The sequence below is a fragment of the Schistocerca nitens genome, chromosome 5 (assembly GCF_023898315.1).
Source record: "Schistocerca nitens isolate TAMUIC-IGC-003100 chromosome 5, iqSchNite1.1, whole genome shotgun sequence".
Classification (NCBI taxonomy): domain Eukaryota; kingdom Metazoa; phylum Arthropoda; class Insecta; order Orthoptera; family Acrididae; genus Schistocerca; species Schistocerca nitens.
This window is the reverse complement of record NC_064618.1, coordinates 681,789,145-681,816,100: the sequence shown is the minus strand read 5'-3', so window position 1 is coordinate 681,816,100 and position 26,956 is coordinate 681,789,145.

Here is a 26,956-nt window from a genome sequence, read left to right as displayed (position 1 = left end):
TCACAATATTTCACACGATAACACAGAAAAGCACAATTTGAAGAGCAAAATAAGAAAACACATTAACATAGCACTGAAAATAATATCTAGTTAATTGCAAGCGCAGCTGCGAAATACTTGGTGCAAATCTACACCGTTTACTTCAGTGCACCGTTGTGGCCGATAGAAGAGGAATTATAATGCGAAGGATGAAATGGGATTCCTGACAGCCCTTCATAGGGCGAGCGATACGGGAACTTTTTGGCCCACAGTCCGTTTAATCGCCTACATCACCTTGTGGACAACCGTAAAACAATGTACCACAATCCGCAGTTTTGTCAGGGTAGCTTGAGGAAATGGGACGTACTGAGGGAGCTCGTCTAGGCCTCCAGATCACTTGCTCTCAGTCCCACTGAACACATCTGGAACACCGTCCAGTGAGACGTTCGCGTCTTGGACTCCGCTCTGACTCATTTCCGCGAGTTGAAGGCGGGCGTTGATGGATCATTTGCCGGAATAGCTCTGCCGCGATATAACGTGGCAGCGCACGTCGCGATGCGCCAAGATTTCCTCTCGTACCAGCTTCTTCATCTCAGAGCACACTTACGTCCAACTGTCTGTTTTCCGATCTCTGTCTTCTCTTACAGCTATTGCCCTCTGCAGTTCCCTCTAGTATCGTGTAAGTTATCCTCTGGCGTCCTTCTTCTGGTCACTGTTCAGTCCATTCAACAGATCCTGTGATTCCTCCTGTAACTACGAGTGTCATCAGGCCTAAAAGGGATGCTAAATTTATTAAACAGGCGCGTCCAACACAATTTCCAACTAATCTATGAATGCAAAACCTTACTGCCAGGAAATATTATCGCGGATAATGTCTGCTCAGTTGAAACCAGATCAGTGGTAGTCGTCAGTAAAATCTTGTCTTTTGTGGCACCAAATTTGAAAACGCCTTAATTCAGGAGGCATCTTGAAACCATTTTTATTTGTCACACATACAGCACAGCAGATGCATGTTCGTAAAGATGCTCGTGAGCTAACTCCGTAGCGATTGTATGTAACAATGTAAGTTTAGATACTAGCAACTTATGTAACCTCTTTTTATCCTAGCCGCCAAAATTTTTCATGTCAGTTACCTCACACTAACCGTTTCGGGTTTTCCCCACCATCACATCTGTGGCAAAACAACAGTGACGAATGAAAATAACGTCAAAATAGGGAGCTTTACACACCAGATAGAGCACACAGAAAAACATACCTAGATTCGTGACTAGGGCCTAAAAAGTATCACGTCTTACAGTCTCTGCAGTATCCCATCACTGAGCAAGGTTGTTTCAATGGAATTTACATATCTGAGTATCACACAGGAAGTCATTCTAACTGAAATACCTGCAGGTTATGAATATTTCAGTTAGTAATAATGCCGTCTTCAGTCACATCTTTTTATTCTTTCGGTTTAGTCCAACGTGTTTCGGACCTACGACTCCATTTTAAGAACTGCATTAAAGTTTTTTCGGCGTTAAATCTTCTGCAATTCCTCACCTAGCAGTACATGAACGACATCCATTGATCAGCCAGAACATTACGACTACCGACCGACTATCGATATAAACGCGTCCAGGCGTTTGTTTCATTTTGTGTTGTCCATATTACTAGTGTTTTAGATATATTGCTCTGTGAACACATTAATCGCTAGGACGCAAAACAGCTACCTTGTACCACAACGACTTTCTTTTCTGTGGCAGGAGATTCGCTTCCTGCTGCGTTGTATGTTGGGAATGAGACTTGTTTTGGTAAATACAATTACTGTTTACGTAACAGATTAAATAAAAGTAAATGAAATAATTCAAAGCAGGGTCAGTCGAAAATTATTTTTACATCTTTCAATACGTGCACGTTTTGCAAATTATTTCGCATGCAAAACCAATGCAGTCCATGAAAATGTTGGACTAAAACAGGAAAGTAAAATACTATCATTAAATCAGTGCACTGTTAAAAAAATTGCTAACTCAGAGGTTACAGTCACAAAGTGCCCTCGTAGAAATGACTGTAAATAATGTAGTGATATCTGTCTTTAACATTCAAAAACAGACTTTGTGAAAAGAAAAGACCTATAATCGGCTTCGAAATGCAGCGCCACGACGTCCCAAAACGGGGGAACACGGAAAAGTGAAGCATGAACTAACGGTTGAAACTGCATACATAAACCCCTATAAGTAGCGGGTGATCAAAAAGTCAGTATAAATTTGAAAACTTAATAAACCACGGTAAACCACGGAATAATGTAGATAGAGAGGTAAAAATTGACACACATGCTTGGAATGACATGGGGTTTTATTAGAACCGAAAAAAGTATTGCTAGACGCGTGAAACATCTCTTGCGCGCGTCGTTTGGTGATGATCGTGTGCTCAGCCGCCACTTTCGTCATGCTTGGCCTCCCAGGTCCCCAGTCCGTGCGATTATTGGCTTTGGGGTTACCTGAAGTAGCAAGTGTATCGTGATCGACCGACATCTCTAGGGATGCCACCGAGCGAGGTGGCGCAGTGGTTAGCACACTGGACTCGCATTCGGGAGGACGACGGTTCAATCCCGTCTCCAGCCATCCTGCTTTAGGTTTTCCGTGATTTCCCTAAATCGTTTCAGGCGAATGCCGGGATGGTTCCTTTGAAAGGGCACGGCCGATTTCCTTCCCCATCTTTCCCTAACCCGAGCTTGCGCTCCGTCTCTAATGACCTCGTTGTCGACGGGACGTTAAACAACACTAATCAATCAATCAATCAATCTAGGGATGCTGAAAGACAACATCCTACGCCAATGCCTCACCATAACTCCGGACGTGCTTTACAGTGCTGTTCACAACATTATTCCTCGACTACAGCTATTGATGAGGAATGATGGTGGACATATTGAGCATTTCCTGTAGAGAACATCATCTTTGCTTTATCTTACTTTGTTATGCTAATTATTGCTATTCTGATCAGATGAAGCGCCATCTGTCGGACATTTTTTGAACTTATGTATTTTTTTTTTTTTTTTTTTTTGGTTCTAATAAAACCCCATGTCATTCCAAGCATGTGTGTCAATTTGTACCTCTCTATCTACATTACTCCGTGATTTATTCAGTTTTCAAATTTATACTGACTTTTTGATCACACGGTATATGCCCGCATGGTACCACTCTATTGGTCGACGTCGGAGCCTATGCCTTGAAGGTGCCATATCTGGGCTGTAGGGTGAACGAGGAGAAGTCCAATGACATTTCCTGGGCTCCTCTCTGGTGCGCAGAATTGTGTGAGGCCTTGCGTTGTCATGGAGAATCAGAAGTCGTTTCTTCCGTTCCACAGATATGGGCGGCCGGCCGTCACGCGGGAGATCTGACATGTTTGCGCGAACTTGTTGCGATGCTAACAGACGCTCGCCCAACGACTCTCCGTGCTTATGTTCACTGCCGTGTCTCGTGCAAGAGCTTATGAGTAACTGCAGTGCTCTGGTTTTTCTCTAAAAGAATCTCAATGACAGCTCTGTGCTTGGAACGTACCCTCAGTTATAGAGGCCATTTTGAAGGCTACGATAGCGCTGCCATCTGTCAGAACTTCATGAAACTACAAGGGCTGTAATGGGAATATTCTAGGGCGTCTCACAATAAATTCTGCATTCATTCAGCCGAAATAGGCCGAGGAAGAACGTGTTGCATTACTTGTTGAACGCCCCTCGTAACTGGATTTTTGCGCTGCGGCGCAGTGATACTTAAGTTAGCAATGTGGGAGACGGCACGTCATTCTCTGTGTATGTATGCGCTGCGCGAACACCGCTAAGAATCGCAATGGCCGCCGTCACCTCGTCGCGACGTCAGCCGACGCCGACGGAGCGCGGCTTGCGTCCTTCGCGACCGAATGCCGCCAGCGGGCGGAAAAACGCCCGCCGCAAATCTGATGCCAGGCCAGGCCCACAAAAGCCCGTTTGGCATACATGGAAGAGTATAGGTAGGTAGGAAGGCGAGTTGGGTCTCACACGATCGCTGTTTCCGGAATCCATGTTGATTCCTACAGAGTAGACTCTGGGTTTCCAGAAATGACATGAAACGCGAGCAAAAAACATGTTCTAAAATTCTATGTCGTGGCATACTCGAGCCTCTTATGGAGGAGTATAGGTAGGTAGCACAGGCTTGACCTCTGCCCAAACGCCCTCACCTAAAACTGCAGCATTACAGTGTCCACACAATACCAGTCGAATATAAGAAAACCAAATATTACAGTGTAATAAAACGAGCTAGAAGCCGTCACACCTGCAACGGGTATTCGACCGTGGCCACAAGCTGCTTGAGAAGAAAACAAGCCCGCTTCTTTGTAACCTGGATGAGAAACAGGTGGGAAGGAACTCTGTCGGGTAGTGAATGTACTATAGGAAATAGAGGCCTGTAAGGAACAGAAAGCTCGTTCCTGCGCAGAGCGTCACGACCCGCCTAACGGTGAGCGCCCGTTGCCAGGCGACCAGGACTGACGGAGGGACGGAGCAGCTAGAAGGTAATGGTGGACGCTGGCTCGTGCTGCCCCGGCGTTAAGATCTCGGCCACGCGGCGGTAATTTTCGCGGCTGGCGAGGCGTGACCCTACAGCTGCCTCCCCCCCCCCCCCCCTCGCCCCATACTCTGGAGAGGCGCGTGGGCGGACCGGCCCGTCCCGCCTGTGACGTGACGTGACGCGGGGTGTTGGCCGGCCCGCGGCCCACGCGCCAAGTCGCCTCTCGTTAATCCCCGGCCGGGTTACGAGCCAATAAGCGACTCCGGCGCGAGCGGACTGACAGCGCCAGATAGCCGCCAGATTACGGCCGTATCTGGCCACGCGTCAGCTCGCCGCACTCGCTATCTTAACTACCATCGAGCTTGTCGAGTCAGCCGTCGCACATCTCACTAATCTGGTATGCACTTCATTCCAGCTACAGCTTCAATGTTTGCAAATGATCGCTGTTTATGGTGCTCTGAATACGAGGCGCTTGCATCGTGACATTTCGCAAGTCCGTGTGGATTTCTTCCGCCTTTGCTGATCAAAGCAAATGTTGACAGTAAGTCACATGGTTCTCCTAACTTGGCTGCGAAAACGGCCTCGTGGTACGTACATTCTCTGTTGTATTTAATTTGAGATGTTGACGGCGCTACCAGTTAACCTAAACGGTGAGTTACAACATTTCCCAATATAGATCTCTACACTTCCGAGAGGCGTAAATGTTAATATACAGCGTGCACGTGAAATACCTCTACGAACTGCAGAATAAATCGGAGGCAGATGGTACGACTGGCCAACGGTTTTGTCGCAGTGGTGACACCGGTTCCCCTCGGATTACTGTCGGGCTTGCCTAGCACTAGGATGGGTGACAGTCTGGTTCTGCCGAGCACTGTTGGCAACCAGGGTGTACTCAGCCCGTGAGAGGCCAATTGAGAAGCTACTTAATTGAAAAGTAGCGGCTCTGCTCACAAAAACCGACAACGGCGGAGATAGCAATGCGCTGAACACATGTACCCCTCCCCTCTACCCATATCCGCACCTAGTGACGCCTGCTGTCTGAGGAAGCACGGTGGTTGGGCGGTATCGTAGGGACTTCCGAGTTTAGTTTGGATCGCAGATGTGCATCGAAGGCCTGTATAATGGAGACGAATCATCACGAAGTGTGACTGACAGAGGAGGAGGAGGAACTGAGGAACTTTGTGTGGAAAAATCATGCGATGGAGTAATGCGGTCAGAGTGTGTTCACTGAGGACGCTCAAGGCAACAGCCATCGATGGTATACCTTCAAAGTCACTGGCAGTTGAGCGAGAAATACAAACTAAAAGGTTGTTTCAGATGGTGGCAGGAATCTATGGAAACGGTTATTTACCATCACACTTACAGAAAAGTGTTATCATCAGTTCGAAAGAGGAATAGAAGTGCAACTCGGTTCAAATCCCCGTCCGCCAGACCAGATTTAGGTTTTCCGCAATTTCCTTGCATCACTTAAGGCAAATGAAACGAACACAGCTTTTCCTATCCTTTCGCAGTCTGAACTTGTGCTCCGACTCTAATGATATCATCGACGATGGAACTGTAAACCCTAATCTTCCTTACGTTCTCCCTTCCTTGCACGGGCACGAAATACCAATAACAATGCTAAGGTTTAAAGGCTAATTATGACCTGTTCGCCGGCCGAAGTGGCCGTGCGGTTAAAGGCGCTGCAGTCTGGAACCGCAAGACCGCTACGGTCGCAGGTTCGAATCCTGCCTCGGGCATGGATGTTTGTGATGTCCTTAGGTTAGTTAGGTTTAACTAGTTCTAAGTTCTAGGGGACTAATGACCTCAGCAGTTGAGTCCCATAGTGCTCAGAGCCATTTGAACCATATGACCTGTTCAACATTTAAATTAGGAATGACAAAGAAGAAAATGAATTCTACTATCCAGCACGTAAGATCTCACTAGATGTGAGAAGCAGACAGGCACAGGCGAAGAGATCTTTCTTCAATAAGGGAGCTCTACTCGTATCAGACTCTAATATCAGACATTTATAGGAAAACCGACGGGTTTGAAGTTCATCTGCTACGGCACTCTGTAGCTACCTTGGTACCACAAGAAACGATAGATAGGGCACACCGCAACTCTAATACATAAAACCAGTTATAGAGGAGGATGCGTGTAGCATTTATGAACAGATGCAAAGATTAGCTCAGAATAGACAGCAATAAACTGCACAATCCGCAAACGACCTATGACGCTAGAAACTGCATGTATCGCGCATGCGTGTACTGTTACAGATTAGCGTGTCCTATTCCTGACGAAAGCACGTCCGTGCCGCGGTCCTGAGTTTTTATGACGCGCGAGATCCCGCTGGCCGGAGTAACTGTTCGGCTTCCGACGGAGAAATTCTTAATCGGTGGACCCGGATCAACTGCCCGTATTGCTACAATCGGGCAACAGTTCTCTATGGCGCACATCAGTCTTACTTGGGTATGCGAGACAAGATGAAAAAATCACATAATTCAGACATAACTCATCTCGGTCCTGTATCAGTCCAACTGCACTGAGAGAAATTCTAGGTTTTGACTATTGCACTGCGAAAATACAGCGCTAATTATCCCGTTTCTTTCGTGAACCTTATTCTTCGGTAGACTTCTGCAATCTTAATTTCGCGGTGAAGATCGGTGAAGGTTGGAACGTCACTCCAAAATCAAATATCTGAACTTCGCAAAAAAAATGGTTCAAATGGCTCTGAGCACTATGGGATTTAACTTCTGAGGTCATCAGTCCCCTAGAACTTAGAACTACTTAAACCTAACTAACCTAAGGACATCATACACATCCATGCCCGAGGCAGGATTCGAACCTGCGACCGTAGCTGTCGTGCGGTTCCAGACTGTAGCGCCTAGAACCGCTCGGCCACTCCGGCCGGCTGAACTTCGCAAAATCCCTCCGTTTGACTAGCAGTTTCTCCAGCGAACTATACTTTCCCAGATCACCAAGGTTACATTCGTAATGGAAAGCTGAATCTTTGGATCCGTAGTTTGCCACTCCAGAGCACAGCCACGATATGAGCCAAGAAGACTAGAAACTCTTTCACAAAAGAGGGAGGAGTGAAGGAAAAGAAGCAAAATTTTTTGCAAAACAAAACTCAGAGCTATCGAGGAAGTCTTCTGAATCACCAAAGATACTATTACAACACATTATAAAATATTTTTAGTAGTTTCTGACACTTCCTGGTTGCACGTGAAGAAATATCAAGAGTTGAAGGAATATCAACAGAGGAAGCTTTTCGAACCCCCAAGTTAAATGGTGTTTTCACAAGCAAGGAGAATAGAGGCAAACGGCGAAATAGTTTTGAGATTTCATGACAAGTTGTACTTGATGCATTTGATAGTGGCCAATAACGTTTGCTTCTGTTCAATAACCATTTTACATTTGTGACTGTCTTGCTATTGATACTGAATACAATAGTGTGTATATAAGTGTTCAATTTGCGTTGGCGGACCCAACGGAACCGACCGACCGCCGTGTCAACCTCTGACAATGGCGACACTGAATGCGATTTGGAGGGGCGTGGAGTGTGTGCACTACTGTCCTGGCTGTTGTCAGTCTTCGTGGACTGGAGCCGGAGCTTCTCACTCAAGTAGCTGCTCAGTTGGCAGCACGGTACCGGAAATCGAACACGGGTCCTCCGCAAAGCAGTCAGCCGCGCTGAGCAACAAGCTACGGCGGCTGACTTCGATTTGCCCTGTATATGCTGGCAGTGGAGGGGGGGGGAGGGAATAGTCCTTCCTTGCCTCTCCCCCACCCCTTCCCTCGTTAAGCATGCTATTTCTGGCACTTAAGCAAGTAGCCCCCTTTTCCAAAACTTCAAGCTTACCAGCTACCATGCGCTGAGTGATGTGTTGCATTTGCCTCCCATATTCAGATCGACGGCGATCTGACTCAAAGTACACAATCGATCACCCAGAACGAGTCTACAGAGGCCAAGAGGCGACGGGATGTCCGTTCAACAAACATTTCTGCTCACCCTGTGTGGCGGTCTACGCACGTGGAAACTTCTGATACTGAAGATCAGCTCTAGAGACTGTTGACCACGGCAATTCTAACTAACCCGTCTTGCTGCGATTATGACACCACTTCCAAAATTCGTTAACACTCGCGACGCGTTGCCAATACCACATCACACCTGTTGTAAGAGGTTGCTCAGATATCGTGTCCACATGATACACCGGATCATTCTGGCGTTGTATACAACTCACCACAAAAAAAAAGTCGTGTGACTAGGGCCTCCCGTCGGGTAGACCGTTCTTCGTGTTCAAGTCTTTCACTTTGATGCCTCTTCGGCGACTTTCACGTCGATGGGGATGAAATGATGACGATTAGGACAATACAATACCCAGTCCCTGAACGGAGAAAATCTCCGACCCAGCCGGGAATCGAGCCCGGGCCCTTAGGATTGACATTCTGTGACGCTGACCACTTTTTATTTTTATCTCATTTTGTTCGCATTCGTTCGTTGTATCTGCTCGGGGCGGACGTCGTAAGACACCTGTTTTTTAAGTTCGTCGTTAATCGGTTAACTCAGTTTTTTTTTTCTTTATTACAGAGGGCAGCTAACCCTGTGATCGAACACGCTGAGCAACCGTCCCGGCACCACTCAGCTACCGAGGGCGGACAACTCAGCACGTCCATTCGAATGACCTGACATTTTACACTGAAGTGGCAAAAGTCATGGTATAGAGATATGCGCATATACAGATGGCGCAAGTATCGCGGACGGAAGCTATAATGGTGTAGGGCACTGCCGGAGCTGTCCTTTGCACTCAGGTGACACATGTGAAGTTTCTGGTGTGATTATGGCCGCACGGCGGGAGTTAATAGACTTTGAACACGAAACGGTAGTTGGAGCTACAGGTATGGGACATTCCATTTCGCATATCGTTAGGAAATTCGATATTGTGAGATCGACAGTGTCAATATTGTGCCGATAGTACCAAATTTCAGGCATTAAGTTTCGGCACTGACAACTTAGTGGCCGAGGGACCTTCACTTAACGACCGACAGCAGCGGCGTTTGAATAGTGTTGTCAGTGCTAACAGACAAGCAATACTGCGTGAAATACCCTTGCGAAGGACGTATTCGTCGGGACAGTGCGGCGAAAATTGGTGTCAATGGGCTACGGCAGCGCGGGCCGGCGTGGCCGAGCGGTTCTAGGCACTTCAGTCAGGAACCGCGCGACCGCTACGGTCGCAGGTTCGAATCCTGCTTCGGGCATAGATGTGTGTGATGTCCTTATGTTAGTTAGGTTTAAGTAGTTCTAAGTTCTAGGGGACTGAGGACCTCAGAAGTTAAGTCCCATAGTGCTCAGAGCCATTTTGGCTATGGCGGCAGACGACCAACGCGTGTGTCTTTGTTAACAGCATGACTTCGCCTCCAGTGCTTCTCCTGGGCCCATGACTATATCAGTTTGATCCTAGACGACTGGAAAACCGTGGCCTCGTCAGATAAGTCCACGTTTCAGTTGGTAAGGGCTGGTGGTAAGGTTCGAGTGTGGCGCAGACGCCACGGAGTCATGGAGGCAAATTGTCAACAAGGCACGGTGCTGGTTGATGGTGGTTCCATAATGATGTGGGATGGGATGGACTGAGTTCTTTGGTCCAACTGAAACGATCATTGACCATAAATGGTTATGTTCGTCTACTTGGAGACCATTTACAGCCATTCATGGACTTCAGGTGGCGAAACAATGTCGGAATTTTTATGGATGACAACGCGCCATGTCACCGGGCCGCAATTGTTCGCGACTGTTTGAAGAACATGCTGAACAATTCGAGCGATTGATTTGGCCACCGAGATCGCCCGAGATGAATCTCGTCGTACGTTTACGGGGCATAACCGAGAGATCAGTTCGTGCACAACATCCTTCACCAGCAGCACTTCCGCAGTTATGGACGGCTGTAGTGGCAGCATGGCTCCATATTTCTGCAAAGGACTTCCAAGTTCATGACAAATTGAGCTGCTGCACTATGCCAGGCAAAAGGAGGCCCGACACGATATTAATAGGTACCGCATCACTTATGTCACCTCAGTGCAATAGGAACGACTGTTCATTCTTCCGTGAATCCGTGTACACTGAGGCTGCGTTTCGGACGATTTAGGAGAGCCCAGAACTGCGACGGGTGGTTGGGCTCGCCGGCAATAGGACACTTGTCTGTGCTGGCAGCAGCGCTGATCACCGGGAGGGGCCCATCTGTATGCGAGAGACAGCAGCCGTGTCCGGGTAAGCGGCGAGCGGCGGTCGCTCGGCAGCGCTGCAATTGCGCGACACACACACACACACACAGGGGCTGAGGCGCGCCGCCACAGCACAGCACAGCACAGCACAGCACGGCGCGGGCTAATTAAGCGTGGGCGCCCGCCTGCCGCCGCCGCCGTCTAATTTACGGAGCTGCGCTGTGCTGCGCGGGTTGCGGCGGCTGATATGACAGGCGGAGGCGGACGCTGCTGCCGGCGGCGGCTGTGACGCTGCGACGCCGCTAGACGGCTGCCGCGTGCGCGGGCCCCACTGTGCGACACGGCACTCCCGTCGCTCTCGTCTGCCAAGCAGCAAAGCGAGAGCGCGGGCGGGGCTGAAGCTCTGCCGCTGTCGCACAGCCAAGCAAACACTTTCCAGCTATATATATATATCCAGCTAAGAGTGTCCCTTTGTTTGTAATTCATAGGAATCTACAGTATATATATATATATATATATATATATATATATATATATATATCCAGCTAAGAGTGTCCCTTTGTAATTCATAGGAATCTACAGTTTCATTCTGATCGTAATAAAACGTTGCACACTTTATCTTCAAGACTAGAGGAAGATCACTGTCTATATAAGACTTCGTAATCTGACTTGAAACTTGTATGTGCGTAATATTCAAAAGTGAAAGGTTGTTACCAAAAATTATCTACAAGCTCTTGTCCGATTTATTTCAAATTTTTACACGATCCCCTAATGAACATTTGGGCGGACATCTGTTATATATTTTTTGATATACAGCATATACAAATACTTACATAAAATATGTAAAGGAGAAACGTTGTTACCAAACATCTCGAAAAGTACTTGACCGATTACAGAAATGGTTGAAACGGCTCTAAGCACTATGGGACTTAACATCTGAGGTCATCAGTCCCCTAAAACTTAGAACTACTTAAACCTAACTAACCTAAGGGCATCACACACATCCATGCCCGAGGAAGGATTCGAACCTGCGACCGCAGCAGCAGCGCGGTTCCGGACTGAAGCGCCTAGAACCGCTCGGTCACAGCGGCCGGCAGAGGTATCTGCAGCTCACCACGGGCCGTAGGTGACAGGTTTAAACGACGGCTGCGGAAATGTGTACGGTGAAATAGACGTGCTACTATTGAGCAATATACTGCCTAGATGAACCAAGCGGCTACCAACAGAGTCTCGTCAACGACAGCTGCTGTGCATGAGCCTTAGTAGCAAGTGCCTGATTCATGCATGCACCCACGTTGACTGTTGTTCATCGGTGACAAAGGCTGCATTTGCACTCCAGTAGTGCAACCTGACCTCCGCTGTGTGGCGTGATACGTCTGAAAGCAAACACCGAACAATGTCGGAAGGACCAGCCCGGAGGAGGGAACATTATGGTATAGAGAAGTTTTCGGGGTAGTTTCTAAGTGACCTCGTCATTCTGGAAGGTACAATGGATGAACTAAAGTATGGATCTATCTTTCTGGACCGTCCACCCCTACGTACAGTTTGTTTTTCCTCAGCACTATGGCACCTACCAGCAGGACACTGTGACGGTCACACAGCTCGCAGTGTACGTACGTTGTTCGAAGAGCACCAGGACGGGTTTACCGTAATGCCCTGGCCACCAATCTGGAACCGCGCGACCGCTACGGTCGCAGGATCGAATCCTGCCTCGGGTATGGATGTGTGTGATGTCCTTAGGTTAGTTAGGTTTAAGTAGTTCTAAGTTCTAGGGAACTGATGACCTCAGAAGTTAAGTCCCATAGTGCTCAGAGCCATTTTGAACCCGGCCACCAAACACCCCGGATTCAAACCCAGTCGATAAACTGTGGAACCAGTCCGACTGGGCGTTCGTGCCATGGATCATATCAATGTGAATGGACAGTATATCAAGTTTAATTATTTTTTTAACCGTGGAAGTGTGGTTGTAAAATTTGCGAAATCCTTCACCACAAGAGGTCTGCGCTACTCGACCTTCAGAGTTATGCCCCCGAGCAGACGAGCGTACGGCCCATCAAGCGTGGCGCCCAGCAGCCGAGGCGTGTCCAGCAGCGGGGGCGAGCGCTACGCGTCTCCGGGGGCGCCGACTCGTGCGGAAGGACGGCCTTTGAGCGGCGCGGCGGCTTAGGAAGACGTCGCGCCTAAAATAAAGGCGTCACTAAGCCCGTTGGGCAATTACTTGCCGGGACGCCACAAATAACCGCGAGAAACACAAACAGCTCTGCTCGCCCCGCCTCGCCGCGCCGGCCGTATATCAACTTTTAAGTGTCACGGCGGGGCCCCCAGTTTAGTGGCGCGGTATATTTAAACGCGCTTTGCCCGGCTATGGCTCGGCGTAAACTTCTTATTATGACCAAAGCATGACAAACGGCGCAAATCTTCTTTTCCCGCGCCGCGCCGCTCGTATATCACACGCGAGTCGATAGCAATGCCGCGTCGTGGAGGTGGGAGTGGGTAGAGGAGGGGTGTGGTGGGGTGAGAGGTCGGCAGTGAGTGCTTATGACGCGCAGCGGCCAGACAGAGATATATATTTAGTACGACAGCGCGGCGCGCATTCGTGCCTTCCGGGCAGGTAGAGATATACCGCGCCGGGACGTGATTTGTCGCTTCCGGCCGCTGCCTTGGCCAGTGCGAGGTGTGACGGCTTTATGCCGCTGCAGATTAAAGGTCGCCCTCTGAAAGGTGCCGGCCGCGGGTCACGGCTGGCGTGGAGGCGGCCACTGACCTCGGCAGATGGACGTCGCGTCCCGTCACTCCTACCCCGGCTAAGTGTGATTTATCTGACTAATCCGTCCCCCGCGCTGCCAGCCATCAGTTACTGTAGCAGACGAGCCTCATCTGCCTTACGCAGGCACATTTACAGCTTCCCATCACCTTCTGCTAAATACAGAGTGTGTATTCTACTTTCCCACGACAGTGACCTGATGAAACATTGTCGTAATAATGTTGCCGCATTATTTGCGCCGTCTTCGTTCTTCCTTAAGATGCTCTCAGTGTACTAAAGTCATGGGATGCCTCCTAATATAGCGTCTGACTTCTTTTACCCGGGTCCGCAGCTCGTGATCTATTGGCTATCGATGCTTCCTATCGGTCCCGGGATCCCGGGTTCGATTCCCGGCCGTGTTGGCGATTTTTCTCCGCGCGCGAACTTGGTGTTTGTGTTCTCCTCATCATTCGGAAAAAGTGGCATGACAGGACTGGGAAAAGATTGGGAATTGGTACAGGTGCTGATAACAGCGCAGTTGAGGGCCTCACAAACCAAGTATTGTCATCATCATCATAATATTTTGCCCGGCGTAGTGCAGTAACTCGTCGTGGCATGGACTCAACAAGTCGTTAGAAGTCCCCTGCAGAAATACTGAACCATGCTGCCTCTACAGCTGTCCATAGCTGCGAAAGTGCTACCTGTGCAGGATTTTGGCAAAACCGACCGCTCGATTATGTCCTATAAATGTTCGATGGGTGGCCAAATCGTTCGCTCGAATTGTTCAGAATGTTCTTCAGACCAATCGTGAACAGTTGTCGCCCGATGACTCGGCGCATTGTCACCCATAAATATTCCATCGTTGTTTGGGAACATGAAGTTTATGAATGGCTGCAAATGGTCTCCAAGTAGCCAAATATAACCATTTCCAGTCAATGTTGGACCAGATGGCTCAGTCCGTTCTATGTAAATACAGCCCACACCATTAAGGAGCCACCAACAGCTTGCATATTGCTTTGTTGTAAACTTGGGTCTATTGCTTCTTGGAGTCTTCTCCACATTCTCATCCTACCATCTGCTGATGCCAACTGAAATCGGGACTCATCTGACCAGGTCACGGGCCTCCACTCGTCTAGGGTCCAATTGATATGGTCAGGAGCCCAGGAGAGGTGCTGCAGGCGATGTCGTACCGTTAGTATAGGCACTCGCGTCGGTCGCCTGCTGCCACAGCCCATTAACGCCAAATTTTACCGTACTATCCTACCGGATACGTTCGTCGTACGTCCCGCGTTGATTTCTGTAGTTATTTCCGGCAGTGTTGCTTATCTGTTAGCACTGAAAACTCTACGTAAATGCCGCTGCTCCCGGTCCTTAACTGAAGGCCGTCGGCCACTACTTTGCCCGTGATGAGAGATAATGTCTGATATTTGGTATTCTCGGCACACCCTTCACACTGTGGCCGGCCGAAGTGGCCGTGCGGTTAAAGGCGCTGCAGTCTGGAACCGCAAGACCGCTACGGTCGCAGGTTCGAATCCTGCCTCGGGCATGGATGTTTGTGATGTCCTTAGGTTAGTTAGGTTTAACTAGTTCTAAGTTCTAGGGGACTAATGACCTCAGAAGTTGAGTCCCATAGTGCTCAGAGCCATTTGAACCATTTGAACCTTCACACTGTGGATCTCAGAACAATTGAGTTCCCTAAAGATTTCTGAAACGGAATGTCCCATACGTCTAGTTCCAACTACCATCCCGCGGTCAAAGTCTGTGAATTCTCGTCGTGCGGCCGCAATCACGCCGGAAACTTTTTCATATGAATCACCTGAGCGCAAATGACAGGTCCGCCAATGCGCCGCCCTTCTATACACTCGAGAGCCAAGGAAACCGATTCAACTTCCTAATATCGTGCACGGCCCCCGCAAGCACATAGAAGTGCCGCAACACGACATGGCATGGACTCGATTAATGTCTGAAGAAGTGCTGGAGGGACCTGACACCATGAATCCTGCAGGGCTGTTCATAAATCCGTAGGAGTACGAGCGGGTTGAGATCTCTTCTAAACAGCACGTTGTAAGGCATCCCACACATGCTCAATTACGTTCAAGTCTGGGGAGTGTGGTGGCCAGCGGCGGTGTTTAAACTCTGAAGAGTGTACCTGGAGCCACTCTGTAGCAATTCTAGACCTGTGGGCTGCTTCCCACGCCCGGGTTCCCGGGTTCGATTCCCGGCGGGGTCAGGGATTTTCTATGCCTCGTGATGGCTGGGTGTTGTGTGATGTCCTTAGCTTAGTTAGGTTTAAGTAGTTCTAAGTTCTAGGGGACTGATGACCATAGCTGTTAAGTCCCATAGTGCTCAGAGCCATTTGAGCCATTTGAACCTGTGGGCTGTCACCTTGTCCTGCTTGAATTGTCCAAGTCCGTCGGAATTCACAATGGACATGAATGGATGCAGGTGATCAGACAGGATGCTTACGTACGTGTCATCCGTCAGAGTAGTATTTAGACGTATCACACCCCACACCATCATAGAGCCTCCACCAGTTTTAACAGTCCCCTTCTGACATGGAGGGTCCATGGATTCATGAGGTTGTCTCCATACCCGTACATGTCCATCCGCTCGATACAACGAGAGTGCCGCGCGGTCTGAAGGCGCTGCAATCATCGACTGTGCGCCTGATCCCGGCGGAGGGTCCAGTCCTCCCTCGGGCATGGGTGTGTGTGTTTGTCCTTAGGATAATTTAGGTTAAGTAGTGTGTAAGCTTGGAGAATGATGACCTTAGCAGTTAAGTCTCATAAGATTTCACACACACACACAACGAGACTCGTCCGACCAGGCAACATGTTTTCAGTCATCAACAGTCCAGTGACGGTGTTAACGGCCCAGGCGAAGCGTAAAGCTTTGTGTTGTGCAGTCATCAAGGGTACACATGGCCTTCGGCTCCGAAAGCCCGTATCGATGACGTTTCCTTGAATGGTTCGCACGCTGACACTTGCTGATGGCTCAACACTGAAATCTGCAGCAATTTGCGGAAGTGCTGCACTTCTGTCACGTTGAACGATACTCTTCAGTCGTCGTTGATTCCGTTCTCGCAGGATCTTTTTCCAACCGCAGCGATGTCGGAGATTTGATGATTTACCGGATCCCTGATATTCACAGTACACTTGTGAAATGGTCGTACGGTAAAATCCCTATTTCATCGCTGCCTCGGAGATACTGTGTCCCGTGCTCGTGCGCCGACTATATCGCCATGTTCAAGCTCACTCAAATCTTGATAAACCTGACATTGTAACAGCAGTAACCGATCTAACAACTGCGCCAGACACCTGTTGTCTTATAAAGGTGTTGCCGACGGCAACGTGGCAATCTGCCTGTTTCCATACGTGTTTGAATAAGCATGCCTATACCAGTTTCTTTGGCGCTTCAGTGTATCTTGAGTACGCGAGACCACCGCCACCTGTACATATGCACATGGCTATCCCATGACTTTTTTCACCTCACTATAATGTTGCCGCATGCTTTCCGTCATCTTCCTTCTTCCTTTGGCGCGGTTCACACTGAGACGACACGGTCGGGATGAAGGTGGTGCGACGCGTCTCTTACCAGAGCGACACTCGTGTTGCCACAAGGATAATACGACGGCTGGCGATACGATACGCGGTACTAATCATCATACGACAAGCAACAAAACTCCATAAATCATGTTTCTGTTCCAGTATCAATTGCAAACATGAGCTCTTCTGAAGTGCACATTATTGTGGCTTATTATTATTCAAAACTCAAAAAACTGCAAAAGAGAAGGAAGTACTACGTGCACCCGTACAATATTATAAACATCAAACATAGTTCGGCTGTGGTTTTTTCGTGAGGCCTCTCGTCATCAAAAATTACACGAATTCTGCAGAATGAATCCAAACAGTTACCACCATTTGGAGCAACTTGCGTCAGGTACTCCTACAAAGTACACACACACTTTCAAAATAATGGTTCAAATGGCTCTGAGCACTATGGGACTTAACATCTGAGGTCATTAGTCCCCTAGACTTAGAACTACGTAAACCTAACTAACCTAAGGACATCACACACATCCATGTCCAAGGCAGGATTCGAACCTGCGACCGTAGCAGCCGCGTGGTTCCGGACTGAAGCGCCTAGAACCGCTCGACCACAGTGGTCGGCTCACACATTTTCAGCTTGCTACTTCTCCTACTGAGGAGCTACTCATTACAACATGGTAATTTGGTCAAATCGTGTGAATGACGTTAAAAATGCCATCATGAAAAGTTTATTTTTTTGTAGGACCACCTGGTACGCTACTTTATTAAATGTCGTACATATATAAATAACGGCTACAGATTAATAAACATGAGACAGCATTTCTACAACCGTTCAGTTTCACAAAGTGGTATACGATTCAGCTTGAGAAGTTATCAGAAGAAACGTTGCTGGATTTGAAGTGACATCAATCAGTCACCACCGATGGTTTCGCAGTGGGAGGTGAACTTTACGTGGGGTTGGACAATGTATCTGAAGAAATGCCAGAAGCCCACGATGATATGAAAAATCCATTCGTGTCCTTCTCAGCTTCGTCCAGGTGCTCATTCACAAGTAACGGAAAATTAACTTTCAGATCTCTTTTACGCTTGTCACAAAGTTTTGTGAAATAGCATGGACTGAAAAAACGTCGACTCAGCATCATCAGTTGATGACCCCCGCTATCTTTTCATTTCAGTAAGTCTTTAATTTCCAGCTTCGGCCTGTTTTGGCAGCAGACGAAAAAGAGAGCTGCGAGGCAGCTCCGCAATCCGCTCAATAGGCCATTCAAATGGTTCAAATGGCTCTGAGCACTATGGGACTTACCATCTGAAGTCATCAGTCCCCTAGACTTGGAACTACTTAAACCTAACTAACCTAAGGACATCACACACATCCATTCCCGAGGCAGGATTTTAACCTGCGACTGTAGCAGTCGCGCGGTTCCGGACTGAAGCGCCTAGAACCACTCAGCCACAGCAGCCGGCCAATAGGCCATTAACAAGCGGCAATAGCACCGTCTGTGGCACGTCGCCGGAAACCTCATCGATGACAATCTCCAATATATCCCATATACTTTCTCGAGAACAGAAACATGTACCGCTCTCCTTCTACCGTTAAAAACAATTTCGATACCTTAGCTATATTTCATATGCAGCAATATATGGCCTAAGACCCACCAAATGTCAAATGGCCAGTGGCTACATACGTTTCCGCAAGCTTTTCAAAATATGCCCATTAGTTTCCTTATTTAAGACGATATATCTTCTTTTTTTCTTTTACTGAATAGTTCTCTCGAAATCGAAAGAGAAATACTGCATGGTGCAAAACACGAGCAAATGCCAAAACTGTTTTTTTTAATGTTCTGCGCAAAAAAAACAGAACTTTTACTGGGACACTAATTACAGAGTCGAATGTAGGGGTTAGGTTAGTGTTGTTTAACGTCCCGTCGACAACGAGGTCATTAGAGACGGAGCACAAGCTCGGGTTAGGGAAGGATGGGGAAGGAAATCGGCCGTGCCCTTTCAAAGGAACCAACCCGGCATTTGCCTGAAACGATTTAGGGAAATCACGGAAAACCTAAATCAGGATGGCTGGAGACGGGATTGAACCGTCGTCCTCCCGAATGCGAGTCCAGTGAGTCGAATGCAACTTTCCGTTATGTACATAAAACAAATTTTATTTGAGGTACAGTGAATGACTTGAAATGGGAATGACCAGCACTCCATATTGCGCCAAGCGGTGCGACACAGATACGAGTCAAATCGCGTCAATGTGAACCGCGCCTTGAAGGTGCCTTTAGTATATGGTGCGCTGGAACGACGACTGCGCAGGACGTACAATTTTAATAGGTGCGTTTGTTGCTCGAAAAGTTTCATAGCCTTTTGGGTATATGTTGCACTGTTGTTAGACACACGTGATTAGGACAGGGACCGCAGTGCTGGAAACCAGTCATACGTCCTCTACAGGCACCAACCAGGAACATGTGTCTCGTAGAACTACCACCTTTGCGGTACTCCGACGACACGACCCTTCGTAACATATTGTGTCGTCATGTACACGGCGCCGTTCTGTTGGTGCCGACGTGGCGTTTGAACTTCGCGGCGGCTGCTTAGAGCGACACCACCGAGCCAAGCAGATGGCGTGGTTGTGCCTGCTCGAAGAAAGGCCATAGGACACGCACGGCGGCGGAATCCATTAGGCAAGGACCAGGCGGAACGACATCGAGTAGGTGGCCGAGCCTATGAACAGCGTTTTTCAGGGCCAGTATGCTAGTATGTGTCACTTTTAATTTGAATATGGGTTTGAACCTTTATTTGATTCCAAAAATAGAAATAGCCTCTGTTGTGTTTTATTAATAATGACACGTTTCGTGTGGTTAGCGCATCTTCAGTAATGTGTTCTTCATTTGTTTTTTTAATCCTATGATGCAGCTGTCAACTGCAGTGAACAGCTACTAACGTCGCTTTTTGGGTGTTTTTAATCAATCTTCAGGTTGAAACTTCCCGGCAGAATAAAATTGTGTGCCAGACCGAGACTCGAACTCGGGACCTTTACCTTTCGCTCGCAAGTGCTCTACCAACTGAGCTACCCAAGCACGACTCACGACTCGTCCTCACAATTCTACCTCCGCCAGTACCTCGTTTCCTACCTTCCGAACTTCACAGAAGTTCTCTTGCGAAATTTTCCCGCGAAAGGAAAAGGTCCAGAGTTCGAGTCCCGGTCGGCACACAGTTTTAATCTGCCAGGAAGTTTCATATCAGCGCACACTCCACTGCAGAGCGAAAATTTCAATCTGGAGACATCCTCCAGGCTGTGGCTAAGCCATGTCCCCACAATATCCTTTCTTCCAGTAGTGCTAGTCCTGCGAGTTTCGCAAGGGAACTTCTGTGAAGTTTCGAAGGTAGGAGACGAGGTACTGACGGTAGTAGAATTGTGAGGACGGGGTCGTGAGTTGTGCTTGGATAGCTCAGATGCTAGCCGGCACGGTAGCTCAGCGTGTGCGGTCAGAGGGCGTGTTGGCTCTCTGTAATAAAAAAACTGAGTTAAGTAATTAACGATTAACTTGAAAGAATGTCTTGTGACGTCCGCCCACAACAAACGCAACGAACTATATCGAACAAAATGAATAAAAAAACATTAGTAGAACACTTGCCCGCGAAAGGCAAAGGTCCCGAGTTCGATTCCCGGTGCGGCACACAGTTTTAATCTGCCAGGAAGTTTGAAATCAGCGCACACTCCGCTGCAGAGTGAAAATTTTATTCTGAATCCTCAGGTTGCAAATGCCCAAGTCCACTCCAGCGGAAACTTGTTGCTGGTGCTGTGCCCTGGGTTGGCTGTCCCTCGTCCGTCTAAATAAGATTCTGTTGCAGCCTACTAAGTTAACATAAGGCCTATCGACTTTACTCTGGCAGCAGGTGACTGCAAGTATCTGTTAGAAATAGACCTGAACGTTAAGAGAATTTCGTAGAGCTTCTTGATACTCAAGAACTCGAGAAGTTGACGGCAACCTCCCTGGGTGTCAGTGTCAAGCTGTGTGGCTTACGTGTAAGTGTCAAGGTGTGTGGCATCTGGGTTGGAATAGTCACCTGATTATTCATATTTGTTTCATGAAAAATGTCTAATCTATTTGCAGATTTACGCTTCAGGAGACATTATTCTGAACTCAGCCATTTTATTCGGCTGTTTAATTTTTACTGAACAAGCTATCTTCAGTCAGCAAGTGCTCCAATTTAGTAATCACAAGTTGGTGAAGTATGACACATGCGTGAATAATTTCCTGTATACATTAAGACGCTCCCGAAATGACACTACATTAAATTCGCTGAAACGACTTGAATCATTGACGATGAAGTAACAAATGCTATGCCATGAAATGATATCATTCACATTTTCAGATATGCTGAAACTACAACGTAATTGTTATGTCACGACAACTGAAAATTTGTACCAATCTCAGATTCGAAGCCGGATGTCATGTTCATGGCGAGCAGTCAGCTCAGCCATTTAGGCTGTATGTGCAGATGCAAGTCTCTAGGAGCGGTTCAGATGTTCTGTCTGACTGATGTTTGTCCCAGTTTTACTACAGAATACTACAACCTGACGTTCTCCGTGCCCTGAGAACGCGCCAAGAAGGACACAGATATCGTGGGCGGGCAGGGTTGCTCCACGTATCATGTAGCGTTATTGCCACGTACCTCGTGGGAGAACCTTTGGCTGTGGTGCTTGGAAACAAGGTAATAAGCGGGAAAATGTCACTGAGACCGGAAATTGGAGTCGTTCCGAGGCGAGCTCAAACTGGCTGCAATGTTGAGCCGATTGCTCCGGATTCGAATATCGGAATGACACAAATTTTCGTTTGTGAAAGACTTATAACTGAAAACACACTTTTCTATAACGCTGAAAGGATATTAAAGCACCTTCTCAAGACGTGACATCTGACAGGTAAAGCTACCTTGAAAATGTAATGATGTAGAAATGCCGTAATACTTAGGGTACGATAGGAGTAATTATGTTTCACAACTCTTTAAGGCTACTCTTACCTTTGGCAAGCGATTATAGTTATGTCACTTTTACGTGTGCAGGGACTGACGTCTCGTAACTCACCTGGAAACCAAAAGAAATATTCTTATTACAAACAGTTGATACTGTTTATTCTGCAATACATTCTAGTGATGTAAACAATAGGTACATTAAACACAAGCATTACAAAAAAATACACAGAAAAATTCTTCTGTTGCATCTGGAATCACTCTGGGGATTGTTTACACAGTTGTTTGTACTGTGGCTGTAATTGCTGCTTCGTCAGCACTCTCCAAATGTTTATGTTTCATAACAAACACCTGCATTCCGCATTGATGCTGATGGCTCTGCTTTTAAAAACAGTACAGAGTCGCTTGTGTCGTGTCTAAGGAGGAGATTATCACAGCTTTTAGTTCATCATGGTTATTGAAGACTAAGTACTTTTCATTATAGAAACATGCAGACCTGCATTTAATGTGTGGTACGTCAACATGTGGTGTGCGGAAAGTGTAACGAATGTACAGAGAAACGTTTGGTGCCATTCTAACTGACGAAATCTACAACCGTGGACACAAACTGAATAAAAAAACGTGTCGCCGTGCCTTAGACAGTTGGTCTAGGCGACCTACGAAAAATCACTCTGGCAGCAGGCATCGCGGCAATTCACCCGCCAACTTGCCCGTGAAATACAACCGCACGATGTGGATTGGCATTCTGGAGGATGGCACTGAAAATCCCCACCAACCATCCGGATATGATTTCCCTCAATCACTGAAGAAAATTTAAAGAACGTGGTCGATTTCCTACCGTATACTTTCACAACTCGAGCTTGTACCTCGCATCTAATCAACTATTCGTCCGTAGGACGTTAAACCCTAATCCTCCTCCTTCCTTCCTTCAGGAAACGCCCACTTCGAAGAACAATTTGGTGAGTGCTGACGAAGCAGCAATTACAGCCACAGTACAAACAACTGTGTAAACAATCCCCAGAATGATTCCAGATGAAACAGTTGAATTTTGTCTGTGTATTTTTTTGTAATGCTTGCGCAGTGAATACCAGCCATCACTGTGAAGATTTGCTATGAGCTTAAATTGTTGCTGCAAGGTGTAACTTGTTTATTTCGATATAAAAATAAATATGCATTTCATCATCTGAAAGTACCCACTGTAGTATCCTTTGCCATCAGTATAGTAAATGTTTAGGTCACCCTGAATCTTGAAAACCGTACATTTGCAATCGTGTGCAAAAGAAGTCTTTGTTGTTATCCTGCGATCAATGATTTAGACCAGGATGCAGTTTTTGTACTGCTATATTTCCTCAAAGCATTCGACACAATGAAGACTGGTAACAAAGGTCCGGGAGTAGGTTAGGGAATGGGTTCTCAGCTACGACAGGGAGACTTTTGAGTGTTAAAACCCAGAAAGTTGTCCTGGACGGCGAGTGTTCGTCACAGGCAAACATAATGTCACCAGTGGCTCAGAGAAGCGTAATAGGACCGCTCCTCTTCTCTATGTACATTTGTGATATGTCCGCTAGAATGGCCAGCAGTGGGCTTCATTTGCTGACGATGCTGCAATCTATGCGACAGTGTCGTTGAGTTACTGCTCGGGGATTGGATAGAATTTCTTCTTGGTGCGATGTCTGCAAGTTAATACGGTTGAGTGGAAGAAACAATCGTGTAATGTTCGAATACAGTATAATAAAACGCTGTTTGACTCAGTCAAGTAAGAGTTGAGACTGTCGAGAGAAACCTGGTGCCAGCACGTAGCCTCCTCCTCGCGCTACCGAGCGGGGTGGCGCAGTGGTTAGCACACTGGACTCGCATTCGGGAGGACGACGGTTCAATCCCGTCTCCGGCCATCCTGATTTAGGTTTTCCGTGATTTCCCTAAAATCGCTTCAGGCAAATGCCGGGATGGTTCCTTTGAAAGGGCACGGCCGATTTCCTTCCCAATCCTTCGTTAACCCGAGCTTACGCTCCGTCTCTAATGACCTCGTTGTCGACGGGACGTTAAACACTAACCACCACCACCATCCTCCTCGCGAATAGCATATGTGGCCAGCCGAGCTCTGGACGGATTAGGCGATCCGTCTGGTCACTTAAGCGTAGAAAAGGTGTGGAATCATTTCATAGAGATATTACCGACGGCAATTGAGACATATATACAACATAGGTTAATAAGTGATGGTACTGATCCCCCATGATACACATGACGCGTCAGATCGCTGTTGCAGAAGCAACGAAAAAAGCATGCCAAGCTTCAAAAGAACGCAAAATCCCCAAGGATGGCAAAGTTTTGCAGAAATTCGAAGTATAGCGCGTACTTCAATGCGAGATGCTTTTAATAATTTCCACAACGAAACTCTGTCTCGAAATCTGTCAGAAAACCCAAAGAGATTCTGGTCATACATAAAGCACACCCGTGGCAAGACGCAATCAATACCTTCACTGCGCGATAACAACGGTGAAGTCACTGACGACAGTGCCGCTAAAGCAGAGATATTAAACACGGTTCCATTAAGCTTCGGCTGTGCAGCCGCAAGAAATCTCCTTCTTCTTCTAATATTTCGGCTGAACGTTATACAGCCGAAATTAGAAGGAGATTTCTCGCGGCTGCACACCCGAAACTTAATGGAACAGTCTTTGCGCCGCCAAAACCTGAAGATTATTAAACACGGTTTTCCGAAACTCCTTCACTAAAGAAGACAAGGTAAATATTCCTGAATTCCAATCAAGAACAACTGTCAAGATGAGAAACATAGAAGTAGATATTCCCGGCGTAGCAAAGCCTCTTAAATCACTTAATAAAGGCAAGGTCTCCGGTCCAGATTGTATACCAGTCAGGATCCTTTCAGAGTATGCTGATACAATAGCTCCATACTTAGCAATTATATACAACCGCTCGGTCACTGAAAGATCCGTACCTAAAGACTGGAAAATTGCTCAAGTCACACCAATACCCAAAACGGGAAGTAGGAGTAATCCGCTGAATTACAGGTCCACATCACTAATGTCAATTTTCAGTAGGGTTTTGGAACGTATACTGTATTCGAACATTATGAAGTACCCCGAAGGAAACGATTTATTGACACATAATCAGCACGGATTAAGAAAATATCATTCTTGTGAAACACAACTACCCCTTTATACTCAAGAAGTAATGAGTGCTATCGACAGGGGATGTCAAATTGATTCCATATTTTTAGATTTCGAAAAGACTTTCGACACCGTTCCTCACAAGCGTCTTCTAACCAAGCTGCGTGCCTATGGAATATCGCCTCAGCTGTGCGACTGGGTTCGTGATTTCCTGTCAGAAAGGCCACAGTCCATCGAGGCCCTCTATTGTTCTATATTAACGACATAGGAGACAATCTGAGTAGCCCTATTAGATTGTCTGCAGATGATGCTGCCATTTACCGTCTTGTAAAGTCATCAGATGACCAAAACGAATTGCAAAATGATTGAGATAAGATATCTATATGGTGCGAAAAGTGGCAACTGACCCTGAATAAAGGAAAGTGAAGTTATTCACATGAGTACTAAAACAAATCCGCTAAATTTCGATTACGCGATAAGTCACACAGATCTGAAGGCTGTAAATTCAACTAAATACTTAGGTATTACAATTGCAAATAACCTAAATTGGGAAGAATACATAGATAATGTTGTGAGTAGAGCAAACCAAAGACTGTGATTCATTGGCAGAACTCCTAGAAGGTGTAACAGGTCTACTAAAGAGACTGCTTATACCACGCTTGTCCGCCTTATTCTCGAGTATTGCTGTGTGGTGTGGGATCCGCGTCAGGTGGGACTGACGGATGACATCGAAAAAGTTCAAAGAAGGGCGGATCGTTTTGTACTATCGCGAAATATGGGAGATAGTGCCACATACATGAAACGTGAATTGGAATGTCAATCATTAAAACTAAGGCGTTTTTCGGGATGTTCTCATGAAGTGCTCGTTTTTCCTGCGCACCGTTTGAGAGTGGAACGGTAGAGAGACAGCTTGAAGGTGGTTCATTGTACTCTCTGCCAGGCACTTTATTGTGAATAGCAGAGTAATGACGTAGATGTAGATTACCATCAAAAGGGTAAAAGGCTCGTGAGTCACTGCGGAGATGTTCGGATTTTAATCTTCGACAATGGGAGGAAAGATTTTTCCTCCCCTTATGGGCGAAATACCGGCAGTGAAATTTTCATGCACCACCAGGATTCGAAACGGGTTACCTCAGAGTCGAGCGCAATTGCGCTGCCGTGCGTTAGCGACGTCGGCTACGGAAGTGGGTATTCCAGCTGGTCAGATGAAGTCACCGATGCAGCTCCGAGGGGTCCAGCTAGGTTTGCTGCCTCTAAGTTCGAACAGAACTTGCATGGGAATCCCTGGAGAGATAGGGAGGCGATCTCTTCGCGAAACGTTACCAAGATTACAGAAATAACTGCAGAACGGTTCTACTGCCTGCAACTTTCTGTTTCAGAAAGACTTTATGAACAATATAAGGATTATTAAGGGTCGTACAAAGGCACACGGACAAAGATTTTTCCCTTTTGGAAAGGAAAAAAATTGAATGACAAGTGACGGTTCCAAGTTGCCCCCACCATGCACTGTTCGGATGTAAGCACCGCACGCTATATTGTTATATGGTGTTGGTTAACACCGGAGCACTGCGGAGCAGCTTGTAGACGGCTCCAGCGTGGAGTCCAGTGTCCATTGGACGTGTGCGCGCGGCCGCGATACAGCCTGGTGCTACGCGATGCGGCGCGTGCTGGCCGGTTATCTGGGAGCGCGTGTGGTCCGGGCCTCGCCGAGGACAGATTGGGCGACCGCCAGCGCTACGGCAACACCTGCACGCCGCTCCGCGCGTCCTGGGAAGTGTGTACTCAGCCTTGGCGAATAGAATGTAGTTGGACGAATTCCCTGCATAATTACCTGTGAGCAAGATTATTCCTGCAGTAAAATTTTATTGGCCC